This window comes from Pelodiscus sinensis, chromosome 5 (genome assembly GCF_049634645.1).
Source record: "Pelodiscus sinensis isolate JC-2024 chromosome 5, ASM4963464v1, whole genome shotgun sequence".
Classification (NCBI taxonomy): Eukaryota; Metazoa; Chordata; order Testudines; family Trionychidae; genus Pelodiscus; species Pelodiscus sinensis.
The window spans coordinates 9,789,157-9,801,932 of NC_134715.1; the positions used below are offsets into that span (position 1 = coordinate 9,789,157).

A 12,776-nucleotide genomic window follows, 5' to 3' on the forward strand; every position below is an offset into this window, starting at 1 on the left:
ACAGGGTGACAGGCAGCTAGTCTGTGAGGGAAGCTGGTTTTTAAACTGGCTTCCCCCACAGACCAGCTCCCACTTGGCCCCCCAATGTAGCTTCCTCCGATACACTGGTGGCCGGCCCCGCCCCCAGAGACTACAGAATAGTCGACTAACCGATAAGAATTCATGAGGTTACTCAGCTATTCAATTATTTAACATCCCTAATTAGTGGGAACAGGAACCATGGGATGTCCAAAGCTTTGCTATAAGGATAAATGCAAGTGAGAGATGAAGGCATTTGGAATTGACCTGACCAATGGGAAACCATCGTCTCAGGATATCAAAGAGCTGACTCCTACGGCTTGAAGAGAAAAGGGCCATAGGAAGCAAGCAGCGCCCAATCAAGATACATACATTTTCAGTATCTGCCAAATCTCAGCTTGAGCTATTCAGTCATGAGATGCACACCATCTACATCACAGGCTGCAATTCCTACCATCTCTCGCAGACAAAAGGCTGCCGTCGTACAGTAATTTGAATGAGGCATACCTGTGTGCCTAGTATCACCACACAAGAGCATCAGAGCTCAATGGATAATAATTAGTCACTAGCTTTTGCTTTTAAAATACATTGCAAGCATTAGCTGAAAGTGACCATGTGACATCTCTAGGAAACAGGCAACTCAGATGATCTGTCACACATATTTATTTAACACATAGGGAAAAGTGAGTCAGAGTTTATGTGATGTGCCCCTGGCCACAGCGAGAGTTTGTCAGAGTTAGCAAGTTCTGTGTCCAGACAACACGGCTCTTCAGGGGTAAATACAATGAGCAAAACATTTATTTTGACTACCTGCTTGAACAGTACACACACGATCTTTGGATACATTATCTCCTGCAGGGCCAACCCAAGAGCATGGCGTGTAGGAACAGCAGCTCACCATTGGTCAAAATTGTTTGCTTCCTACTGGCTTTGTTTCTTCTGGGCCCACTCTCTCACCCCTGTAATTACACAATTAAAAGTTGCTTTGACCACACTGGTAAGGATTGTGGGAATGGGCATTATTGTTCTGTTTTCCTACTAGCTCACAGGGGCCCACCCCAAAGCTCAATGCAGTTGCCCTCCCTGATATCTGGATGAAGGCCTGTGTCCTTTTTCAAATAAATTCATTGCTAGTGCCATGATAATAGTTGCTCTGTAAGCGAAGCTGTTCGGGGGTGTCGCGGTGTATGCACACCCTGTCTCGTGGTGAGCAGGGATCAAGGGGTGTGGATGTTGCCTGTTCAGCTGTCAGGCCATCAGTGGCTTGAGTCAGTAGTGTAGCCCTTTGGTCACAGAGCAGCATGGCCCAATGGCTAGAGTTAGTAACAACCCTGGGGTGCAGGGCAGCACATTCTAATGGTTAGAGTCTCAGAGGTTTGGGGCAGCAGTCCCAGTAGTGGGGGGTGGGCAGGCTCACTCTAATCCACCAGGCCCTGAGCCAGGGCCCTGTCAGGGGAGGAATGATTTGCTGCTCACTCGGCGAGAAATCCCACCGCAACACACTGAGCTCACTTGGGTGGGAGATACCACTCGTGCATCCTTCCTGGGTCACTTCCTACCGGATCTGGCATTCGGGGTGATCCATGTAGTTTCTGGGTCCTCTGGTTCCACAGCACCAGTCCCCTCCCCCCAGAGGTTCCACCGGTTTTGGATGCTCAATGTGGTCTCCAGGGTCTCTGGCTGGGTTACTTCTGGAGCTCCTGCAGCAGGTCCTTCTATTCCAGCATCCAGGCCAGACTGGGGTGAGCTGCTCTCTTTTATACTTCCTAAGCATGCCCAGTCTGAGCGGAGGGGTGGGACTTCCTCTGACCACAGAGCTTTAACCCTTCTGTCTCAGTGTGGGGTACGCCCACCCATCATGGGGGAGGGGGAAGGGGAAGACAGATGTGTAAAAATTCCAAGTGCCCCATATACAAGAATGAGTCCCAAACCGGCTGCTGTACAAAGGCAAGGTGGCGGGGTGGGAGAGACATTAATGAAGGAAAATGGATTTCCAGGTAAGAACTATCCCTAGCATATTGCCAGTGGATACCAACAGTACTGCTCAGTGGGCTTTAATTTCTCTGAGCCCTTGCGTCTCAGCATCAGCGAATATTAAGGCTGAGTTGAGAAGAATGAGAAATGACAGCTTTATTAATCTGGATTCTCTGTGTGCGAGCGAGAAAGAGAAAATGTAGGGTGTGGGTATGCCTGGCATAGACGAGGGAGCCCTCTACTGATTAGACAGCGCACTAAATCCAAGCTACGTCCAGATCCCATGCCAGTATTTTCCTGATTTTGACCTTACCATCCCAAATGGAACACTACCTGGCTAAGGCTTTCCCCTGCCAAAAAAGTCATTAGAAAATATGCTAGCAGGGCTTGTGAAGGGATGCTAATCTACAACATATGCAGATTGCATACACTCATTTTAATTTCGGCTAAAATACCTAAAGAGGATAAGAGAGATCCCCCTCCCCCTCCCTCCTGCTCTGTCCCTTTCACACAAAGCTGCTTTCCCAAAGCGGAATGAATCAAATTACTGCCATCAGAATATTGAGGGCAAGGATCAAAACATGTGAGAACATCACAATATTATCTTGACTAAAGCCATGTGTGTGTTTGTGTTTTCTAGAAGGTTTGTCCTGGAGGAAACAAATTTAAACAGCAGAGTTCACTTTTTAAATGGCAAAAAGTTTTTTCTTCATTATTTCAGATGGTATTTATGTGCACATAGTCTTTTCACGTGATAATATCAACACCACTAGCCAAATTCACCTTGGTGTAACTGCACTGAAGTTCAGTGGAGTTACTCCAGGAATGGATCTGGCTCTGTATGTTTATCATTCAATTTAGGGGGAGGAGATTGAGAGACAGATGTCAAGACACATTTTCCACTTTTATTCTTGCTATACTTGGAGGAATTTTATTTTTAGTCAGCACCAATAGAACAAAAACAATTTATTTTGACTAACCACCAAATTGCACTCACCTTTTTCCTGCAGAGTCAATTCTTGTGGGTAAGGCAAAGAGGATCTGGTCATAAAATGATCTGTTACACACTGCCTAAAGCAATCTCCTTAATATTAAGCCAACAGTTAATATAATTTATGTAGCATTAGACACGTGCAGAGTGTTTTGCAATTGTATTCGGTGGGACCGCCTCAATCTTAGCACACCCCAAAAAATCTTTGGAGAGATGATAAAACAACATGTCTAAAGATAAGTGAATGTATCCCTATAGCTAGACACCATGGGCAGCCATACCCTCAGCTGGTGTAACAAAGTGAATGGATCTTTGCTCAGTCTGAAGATCTAGTTCTAACAGACTTTGGAGACTACATAAGGCACCAGCAAAAATCATTATACTGGATTGCAATGCTTTTCTTTATTACATGGAGGGGTGGACCCTTTCCACGTTTCACATTCATTTGAGGAAATAAAATACTTTAGTTCTTATAGACAATAACTTCCTTGCCATTATTGGACCTAACCAAGTGAGTTATAAGATCAAGAACACATATTCCTGCGCATCCAGAAATATAATTTATGCTATCATGTGCCCAAAGTGTCTGTCTGCTATGTACATTGGACAAACGTCTCAGACACTTCGTCAAAGGATCAATGCCCACAAAACAGATATTAGACAGGATCACAAAGAAAAAATAGTTTCTTGCCATTTCAACCAGAAAGGACATTGTCTCAACGACTTAATTACCTGCATCCTGCTTCAAAAGCCTTTTAAGACTACACTTGAAAGAGAATCCTCTGAACTGTTATTCATGCTTAAATTCGACACTTTACACCTGAGTCTGAATAAACAATCTAATTATCTTATCCATTACAAAGATAGCTTCCCCAGTTATCACCTCTAATATCATTAGCTCACAGACATTTACCTTCACCCCCATCCCTCTTCTGTTCTGAAATTTGATTTGTCCTTTTCATATGTGTTCTTTTTTTTAAAATTGTATCCTTTGGTATATATGGGTTTGTCTACACTACCACCCTAGTTCGAACTAAGGTGGTAATGTAGGCATACCGCACTTGCAAATGAAGCCCGGGATTTGAATTTCCCGGGCTTCATTTGCATAAGCCGGCCGGCGCCATTTTTAAATGCCGGCTTGTTCGAACCCCGTGCCACGCGGCACGAGCTAGATAGTTCAAACTAGCAAGCCATTCCGAACTATCTGTACACCTCGTTCCACAAGGCGTACAGATAGTTCGGAATGACTTGCTAGTTTGAACTATCTAGCTCGTGCCGCGTGGCACGGGGTTCGAACAAGCCGGCATTTAAAAATGGCGCCGGCCGGCTTATGCAAATGAAGCCCGGGAAATTCAAATCCCGGGCTTCATTTGCAAGTGCGGTATGCCTACATTACCACCCTAGTTCGAACTAGGGTGGTAGTGTAGACATACCCTATGGTTGTGACAATTTTCTTCCACTATTTGATCTGAGGAAGTGGGTCTGGCCCACGAAAGTTCATCACCTAATAAACCATCTTGTTAGTCTTTATAGTGCTACATAGTCCTGTTTTTTGTTTCAGCTACACCAGACTAACACGGCTACATTTCTATCACTATTCCTTGCCATAGGCTTCTATCCTTTCTCTGACTGAGTAATGATACAGGCACAGCTTCCTATCACTGGATGTTTTCTGCCACAGGACAGGGGTGAGAAAATAAAAGAGCTGCCTAGGTACAGGCCAGGCAGAACGTTTGACCCTGTGATGAGAATGACTCTGGTCTCTGGCACAGACAGAGCGCTTTCCACGCTCTGCAACAAAGAGGTTGCCATGTGAGACTGTGCCCTGCACAGGAACTGATTATTTTCCTAGCAGAAGCCAGGCGAACTGCTGCAGCACTGTTTGCTCATGCCGATGCGCCTGATGCTGCCGCTTTGGATGCCCTTAAAACCTGCTGCCTTCACAGCCTCTTGCTGACTTCATATTGGGCAAATGGCACAAAGGACACACTCTCTGTCTCTCTCACAAGCAAAGAGGAGGGAAATCTAGTTCAGTGCTCAACAGATGGAACCACTGGTGCAGAAGGTCACTAAATATTAGTCGTTGCTTTATGGAACTGGAGTCTTTCAGGGGAGTTAGCAAAGAGAGATGCCCACTCTACATCCGGAGCTGGGTTGAACTTTTGGTGGGGAGGAAGGAGGAAGCATGTTTGCGTCTAATGAATAGGAGAGAATTTGCAAGAACTTCCCAGCCTTTATCTTAAATTCTTGCGTAGCAACGCTGCTGTGTCCAATGCAGTCATCAGCAGTTGACGTTGCAAGTTCTGGCTGTAGATGTTAAAGCTGGACCACTTTGATGTGCAAATCCTCCTTAGGTCAGAGTTAAGGTGATGAAAAGGGGATTTCCTGAGCAGTTCATTTTCTTGCATTTAATTCAGGGGTGGGCAATAATTTTTTGCCAGGGGCCACTTAAAAAATTTCTGAAATGGCCCTGGGCCACACCAGAAGGGGCCGAGCCTTGAGTGGAAGGGATGGGGCCAGGATACTTCCAGGTTCCTCACCCCCAGACCAATCATGGTCTGGGGTGGGGGAGCACCTTTGCCCACCTGCCCCCCCCCTTTCCCACTAGGTCTCCATGCCCCGGATGGGAGATTTCCCACGCTCCCCCACCCCCAGGCCAATCAGGACCCGGGGGCAGGGGAGTGTGCAAATTTTCCTCCACTCTTTCCCCACCCCGCTCGGTGCTTAAAAGTGCCACGTGCTCCTGACAGGGCTAGAGGAGCATGTAAAGCCTCCTCCCTCCCTGCCAGGAGCATGTGGCACTTTTAAGCACCATGCGGGGTGGGGAAAGAGCGGAGGAATATTTCCTTGTTCTAAAGTGTAGTGAGTAAAGAGACAGGATCTCATATTGTGTCTATGTCAATAGATCAGAAATATTAAAGGCCCGGGCCTTCGATGTGAATTGTTTTGATTTTGATTTTGCTTAATATAAAACAGTACTATTTACCTTTGAAGGATTCTGTGAGAGAGACTGTTGTGTGAATGAGAAATGTATCATCATAAAGATAAAGGCATGAAGGCTACCCTTAGAGCCAGATTGCCAAGAAAGAGAAGGAGGAGAACGCGGGGTGAAGACAAACTGTAGAAGACCAGACTACCCGGTGTCAAACATGTGTACCCATAATAAGGAGTGATTAGACTATTGGCAGATTGGCAGACTGACAAGCCTTGAAGCCAAGCTGGCACCCCCAAAAGATGATTGATTACAGGATGAGCCTTCAAGAGATGTTTGGGAACGATTGACATCAGCAAGATAACGTTCTGGTCACAGGCTGACAGAGCAGAATCCATTGATTTCAACAGAGAAAAGGATTATAAAAGCAGGGAGCTTTGCTATGGAACTTTGGGTTCGTCTTGCCACCAACTCCAGAAGAGCATAGGATCAACCAACCGACAAAGGCCCTGCTTTCCTTCTGTGTTCAATCTAGCTGGCCACTAGACTGATACAGAATTTGGACTGGTAACTGTAGTAAGTTGAGGGTCAGTAACATGAAGTCAGCAGGCCTAAATAGAGGCCTGTAACATGAAAACAGCAACAGGCCTAGTGAGCAAGACTTTGGTTCAGTAACACAGGAGCCAAGGAAGAGGCTCTATTGATAATTGTGTAAGTTAGGTCTAGCATGGAAGAACACAGGGAGGCACTGGGTACAGATTGTAAGCCAAAGGGGAGTAGCGGAACATCTTAAGAAATGTCTTGGTACAAAGACTCCCCAAAAACTAATGTACATACTGACCTAGGTTCAGGACCAGGTCGGAATTGATAGCATGAAGGATAGTACGTAAGCCCCCCCTTCCTTAAGGTGAGGGGTGGTAACTAGGCAACAGAGGGTGGCAACCTGATATGTAAAGAAATGATGTAAGTAGCTTAACTTTGACTAACTGCTGTTAATATCTGTTATATGGCAATAGAACTGCCCAGTGTTGGTACCTTGTCAACACGAGCCATAGTGCCCAGTGGTGTAACATTGTACTGATCTCTGTTACCAAGTGGTAGAGCTTTGCATTTGACAATAAACCTGCCGGTTGGAAAGCACCATTCAGACATAAATAACTCCTCTTCAGATGAGAACTTCATGCTAAATCCCTTCTTTTCCCTTCCCGGGCACTGAGGAGGAAATGGATCTAAGTCACTGCAGGAAGAAGGGCTTTCAGTCATTGGTTGTATCTGCTGTGGTTATAGAGGGATGGTAGAAAGACACCACACAGCACAAGTAGGTGAGTTTTCAATGCTATTCTCTATTACTTTGCGGTGAGGAACCCAGAAAGCTGCCTTACCTGCTCTGCAATGCAAGCAGTAAGGCTGGACTGTGCCTTGGACAAAACTCGCCTGCAAGGAGCAAGAGGGAGCACAAACTCCTGTTTTGCCCCAGTTCGGGTGTTTGGGATTAAGTAGATTCCATGCACCTGCTGCTTGTTCTCCCCCAAAGCACCGGCCAGCATGGGTAAAATGGTGCTATGAAAGGCCAGTAATAAATTATTGTTCCCCAGGCTCATGGGAGAGCAGGGTAAGATTTGGGAGTCTGAGGGGTTACTCCCCAGCTCTTCTCTTGGGATGGTGCAGCGTATCCACCACCCTCGACTTAGACACATGCCCACAGGCATAACCTAGCCCTATGTTTTAAAAGGGCATAAAATGGCTTTCTATTCTTTCGAGCTGGCAAATCTGAATTAAATGAGGAATGCAATCCCACAAAAAAAAAATTACCATTCAGTTACAAGAAAAGTAGAAATCGTAGAATGCAAATCTCTTTTCTCCCTTCCTTGGATTGCTTTTTGATGAAATTGGGGGAAGGGAGGGGTTTGCAAGCAATTTTGAACTAACAAAATAACATATGCTCTTACATGTGACGCATCCGCATCCTCATCCAAAGAGGAGAGGAAATGAATCCCGGTGTTCTTCAGCGAACAGCTGCTCCATCGCAGACGTGTTACTCGCCAGCGCGAAGGCTCAGATTTGAAAGGCAGTTAGCCATTGTTGTACTGAGCAGTGCAATGCCTAATGGATTGAGGAGCCTGAGTTTTCAGAATGGATTTAGGTACTTCAGACCCCAAATCCGGTAGGCAGCCAAACTTCCCATCACTTGGCCTTTATGAAATGGATGCGTTTCTACCAAAAATGGGGTGTGAAAGTTGGCTATCTGGCACCCTTTAAAAGAAATCAGATGGCTCAGGGTAGGTAGGGCTCTCTAGCCCCAGTACACAGCTGCCTAGAGGAACATATGAACGTAAGAACATAGGAACGGCCATACTGGATCACACCAAAGGTGCATCCAGCTCTGCATCCTGTCTGCCGACAGTGGCCAATACCAGATGCCCCAGAGGGAGGGATCACAACAGGTAATCCTCATGTGATTCCTCCTCTGTCACCCAGCTGCAGAGAAACAGAGGCGAGGGACGCCATTCCTACCCATCCTGGCTAATAGCCATTGATGGACCTAACCTCCATGAATCTATCTAGCTCTTTTTTGAACCCTGTTAGAGTTCTAGCCTTCACCGCATCCTCTGGCAAGGAGAGGTACACCACAAGCATTATTATCCATATTTAAACAGGATGACATCGAAACACGTCAGCCGATAGGCGACACTTTGCTACGTTCAGGGGAATTGATGCTTTTGCACTGGGCAATTACGGTGATGCATTTGAAGACAAGTGACTACAGTCCATGCAAATTAAACCAGTTAAGCAAGTGTTTTCCACTGGCACATAGAAAGTTCATCCCATAAAAGCCAGTTACCCGGAGCTAAAGCAAAATGAGCTCTCATTGTATAACTGGGAAGTGATTCATTTGTGAGACTCCAGATGGACTGGGCGAGGAATGAGGATTACTGAAGAAGGAAATATGTTGACCTAGTGTGGTAATACCAGAGACAGGCAGCTCTCAAAGCAGATCAGCCCCCAACACGATGGCCTACAACTTGGTCGGCAGCAGGTGGACCACCCTCAGCTTGGCAGGCCATTTTCATAATGTAACTGCCCTGTCAAGCCCCCTACTTGACTTTGTTGAGAAGTGTTGTGGTGGCACGGAGAAGGTGCACACAGCTGCTCACCCTACAAACATCTTATTTGTACAAGGTGACAGAGTTACCCAGAATGGCGCAGTGGTGTTAGGGGGTTGGGATACAGAAAGACAAACAGCTGAGGACCACAACTCATGCAATTTCTGACTGGAAATTACTTTGTGCTAACAAATACCTTGTTCAAGCACAAACTGTGAAGGCAATGGATTTGGACGTCACTGGATTTGTGGATTCAGAATCAAGTTGACTTCAACTTGGTTTCAAAGAGGTGTCACACTTGTTTGATGGGGACTTGATCGTACAAGAAGGTCAATATAGGATCCAATCATAATATTATAATAGCCAAGATAAAGACCAAACTGTGAAGCAAGAAATGACCAGCACATATTTCCAGAATCCATTATAATTCTGACATGATAATGTCTATGAAATACAGATGGAATTCAAGAAGATGGTAGAACAAAAGCTGAAAGCTACTGACTTCTGCACAAGCTGTGTAAAGACGATTGACTATTTCATCTCCTACTGCACTGCGTAGGCTGTGGATGAACTCCTAGAGAAACTGAACTCCTAGAGAAACAGATCTTAAAGAAGAAACCTCTGAGAAAACTACTGAGTTGAGTGATCAATGAAGGAAGCTAAGAGCACAAAGGAAGACAGATAAAACTGCAAAAGAGCATTGTTCCTGTGTGACCTGAGAGATAGAGGTGCTGATTAAAATGACAAAAGGAAATTGGCTTGAAGGCTTGTGCCTCGGAATACACAACTCCTTTGTGGCAAATACTACAAGGAAGACCTGTCAAACCATCAAGACTCTTTCAAAGGTTTCTCTGTCAGGAAAAAATGCCATTTTATCCAACGCTTGGGGTAGGAATTGCCAGGAACAGTATAACACGAGTACAATGAATTGTGAGGCATCAATGGGAAAGACTGAAAATGAAGTAAACACCTTAAAAGGGTTGAATGAGACTTATCCAGTCCAAAGTTCTGAACCATCTGATTATGAATGACTATGGGTCGGATTCCAATATCCCCCCGCAGGTGGTATAGAACCTGACCTCATAAGTAGTTAATTCACTTCAATGGGACTACTTGTGGAGTAAGACATCAGAATCTGGTCCAAGTCAGGCTCCTCTTGCTCAATCTGAGTAACCAGGATGAGTTATAGGGAGATGCACAAGGACGGCATTTGAAAGAAAGTGTCCTCATCCCTATATTGCTGAGGAGGAACACAGTAGATTAAGTGACCCACCCAAGGTCATACAAGTACTCTGTGACAAAGCTAGAATTGAAACCTAGATAACGCTCTGGACTGGGACTGGAGTAAAATACGAAGACAATCCTCCCTTTTTAAAGAGCTTCATGTGAAAATGGAGGTGATAAAAAGAAGAGGGAATTGAGAGAATTTCTGCATGGCTCAACTGTCTGCTCTAGGGTCTGCTAATTTAGTGAATTCATTCACACTAGGTCTTCAATCAGTCCACTGAATCCAGAATTGCAATGTTTGTTCTTTACAAAACCCAGTAATCATTCTCAGGTTGTGGTGTGATGGTGGGAGGTAGGGTATCCCCAAAGAAATCACTTATACAGATGCTAATTCTGAACAAAGAAAAGAGCTCTAATCAACATGCCTCATATTGGTTTATTAATATAATTGAAAACAGAATCCACCTAAATCATGCAAATTATATACAGGGATTTTTTCCCCCTGCTATCATAATTATAGTAATCTAACTGAAATGTGGATTTTAAGGAGAGTTTTCAAAGAGAAAGTCTAAGCTAAATATGAAAATACGGAGGGAACACCCACCCCACAGCTGTAAACTAGAATGCTGCTTTTATGATATTTGAAACATTGATTTATGAACATTGTTACAAGGTTTTTTGCTGGAGTGAAAATGAAGAGACGTTAAACTTCTTCCTATTAGCCTTAGAATTACAATCACAACACGTTACAAAAGACTAATAAATGTTACTTTTTGAGTAATGAAATTGCCATCAAGGCACTGTTAATCGGAATGAGATTATAATTGGAGTTGTGCTAGGTGGGGAGACTGACAGAGCAGTGACTGTATATCAGAGGCAGTTGGCACTTTTTGCATTTTTAACGCAGTATGCCTGAGCCATGTATTAGAAGAGAAGCCAGCGCTGTTGCATAGGAGTCAACTTGCCATATCCATGTAGCTACAAGAATAATGAAAAAAGATGATAACAATACCATAGGCCTTGATTTTGCAAAGCACGCCTATTCAGCAAAGGCACAAAGCATGTGCTTAACATGAAATGTGCTTAAATCCCATTGTCCACCATGGGATTTAAGACCAGGCTTAAATGCTCTCCTGAACTATGGTCATAACGACTCTTTTCTTAAGAGCCAATTCACATTTTCAATGCCAGAGAGGAGAGAATGTACTCTAAGGACATGTCTAAACTACATCCCTCTTTTGAAAGAGGGATGCAAATTAGATATATATCGAAATGGCAAATGAAGCTGGGATTTGAATTTCCCACGCTTCATTTGCATAATGGTGGCTGCACGTTCTTTTGAAAACAGGGATTTCAAAAGTAAAACTGCTGTCTAGACATAGTTCTTTTGAAAGAAAAACCCTTTTTCGAAAGATTCTGTATTCCTCAAAAAATGAGGTTTACGGGATATTTCGAAAAAGAGGTTTTCTTTCAAAAAAACATGTCTAGATGGTGGTTTCACTTTTGAAATACCCATTTTCGAAAGAACGTGTGGCCACCATTATGCAAATGAAGCGTGGGAAATTCAAATCCCGGCTTCATTTGCAATTTCTATATGTCTAATTTACATCCCTCTGTCGAAAGAGGGATGTAGTCTAAGTATAGCCTAAGATGTTTTTATGAAGTTAGAAACAATCTGGGCTTTTAACGTAGGCCAAAGATCAAGATCTGTAAACCTTGTAAAGATATGGTCTAGTGAATGAAAATTTCTCTGCTGAGGCCATATCAGTGAAACTTATCATTTATTCCTACCCTTTGTTTGCTGTCTTTGAACCAGTTATCAATCCATGAAAGGACCTTCCCTCTCATACCATATCAGCTTACTTTATTTAACAGCCTTTGGGAAGAGACTTTGTCAAAGGCTTTCTGGAAATCTAAATCTCCTGGCAATGTTCCTATCAATGCACCCTAATATGCCATTAGCCTGCTTGGCTATATGGGCACACCGTTGAGTCATATCCAGCTTCTCATCCACTGTAATCCCCAGGTCCTTTTCTGCTGAACTGCTGCTTAACCAGTTGGTTCCCAGCCTGTAGCAAAGCTTGGGATTCTTCCATCTGCACTTGTCCTTGTTGAAGATCTGAATAATCAAATTGTCCTTCATAATAAAGGCTCCATATATTCTGTGTCTAGTCTTTCTGATTTCCATGGGGGAAGAATGCCATGGATTTGAAATGTTGTGGTCATTTCTGCCTAATTTGACAAACTGAAATAATGCAATTGGCCACTGAGATGTTCTGGAGATTGTGGAATAAGACTATTAGGTGAATGTTTTTGCTAAAACAATCAGCAGGAAAACAGTTAAAAGAGGTGATATTTAACTGCCCATAATTAGGTTCCAGAGTCAGAGATATGAATTGACTTAGTTCCAGGTTTCGTAGAGCATGTTTTCAAATATCTGCAGAGATGGGTGGACAGTCCTTAGAAAAAAATCTTTCCAAAAGTCTTACAAAGAAAATACTAGTTTCTAGGAGCCAATTCTGTGGCAATG

The 12,776-nt window shown here is 44.0% G+C and overlaps 1 long non-coding RNA gene across 1 annotated transcript in view; it reads right to left on the bottom strand.

Moving 5' to 3' along the window:
- Positions 1-232: 232 nt before the first annotated feature.
- Positions 233-12,776, bottom strand: part of LOC142829526 (uncharacterized) — a 129,042-nt gene continuing 116,498 nt past the window's right edge. The window contains exon 3 of the long non-coding RNA XR_012903979.1: positions 233-977. This is a non-coding gene — a long non-coding RNA (uncharacterized LOC142829526). The remainder of the gene's footprint in view (positions 978-12,776) is intronic.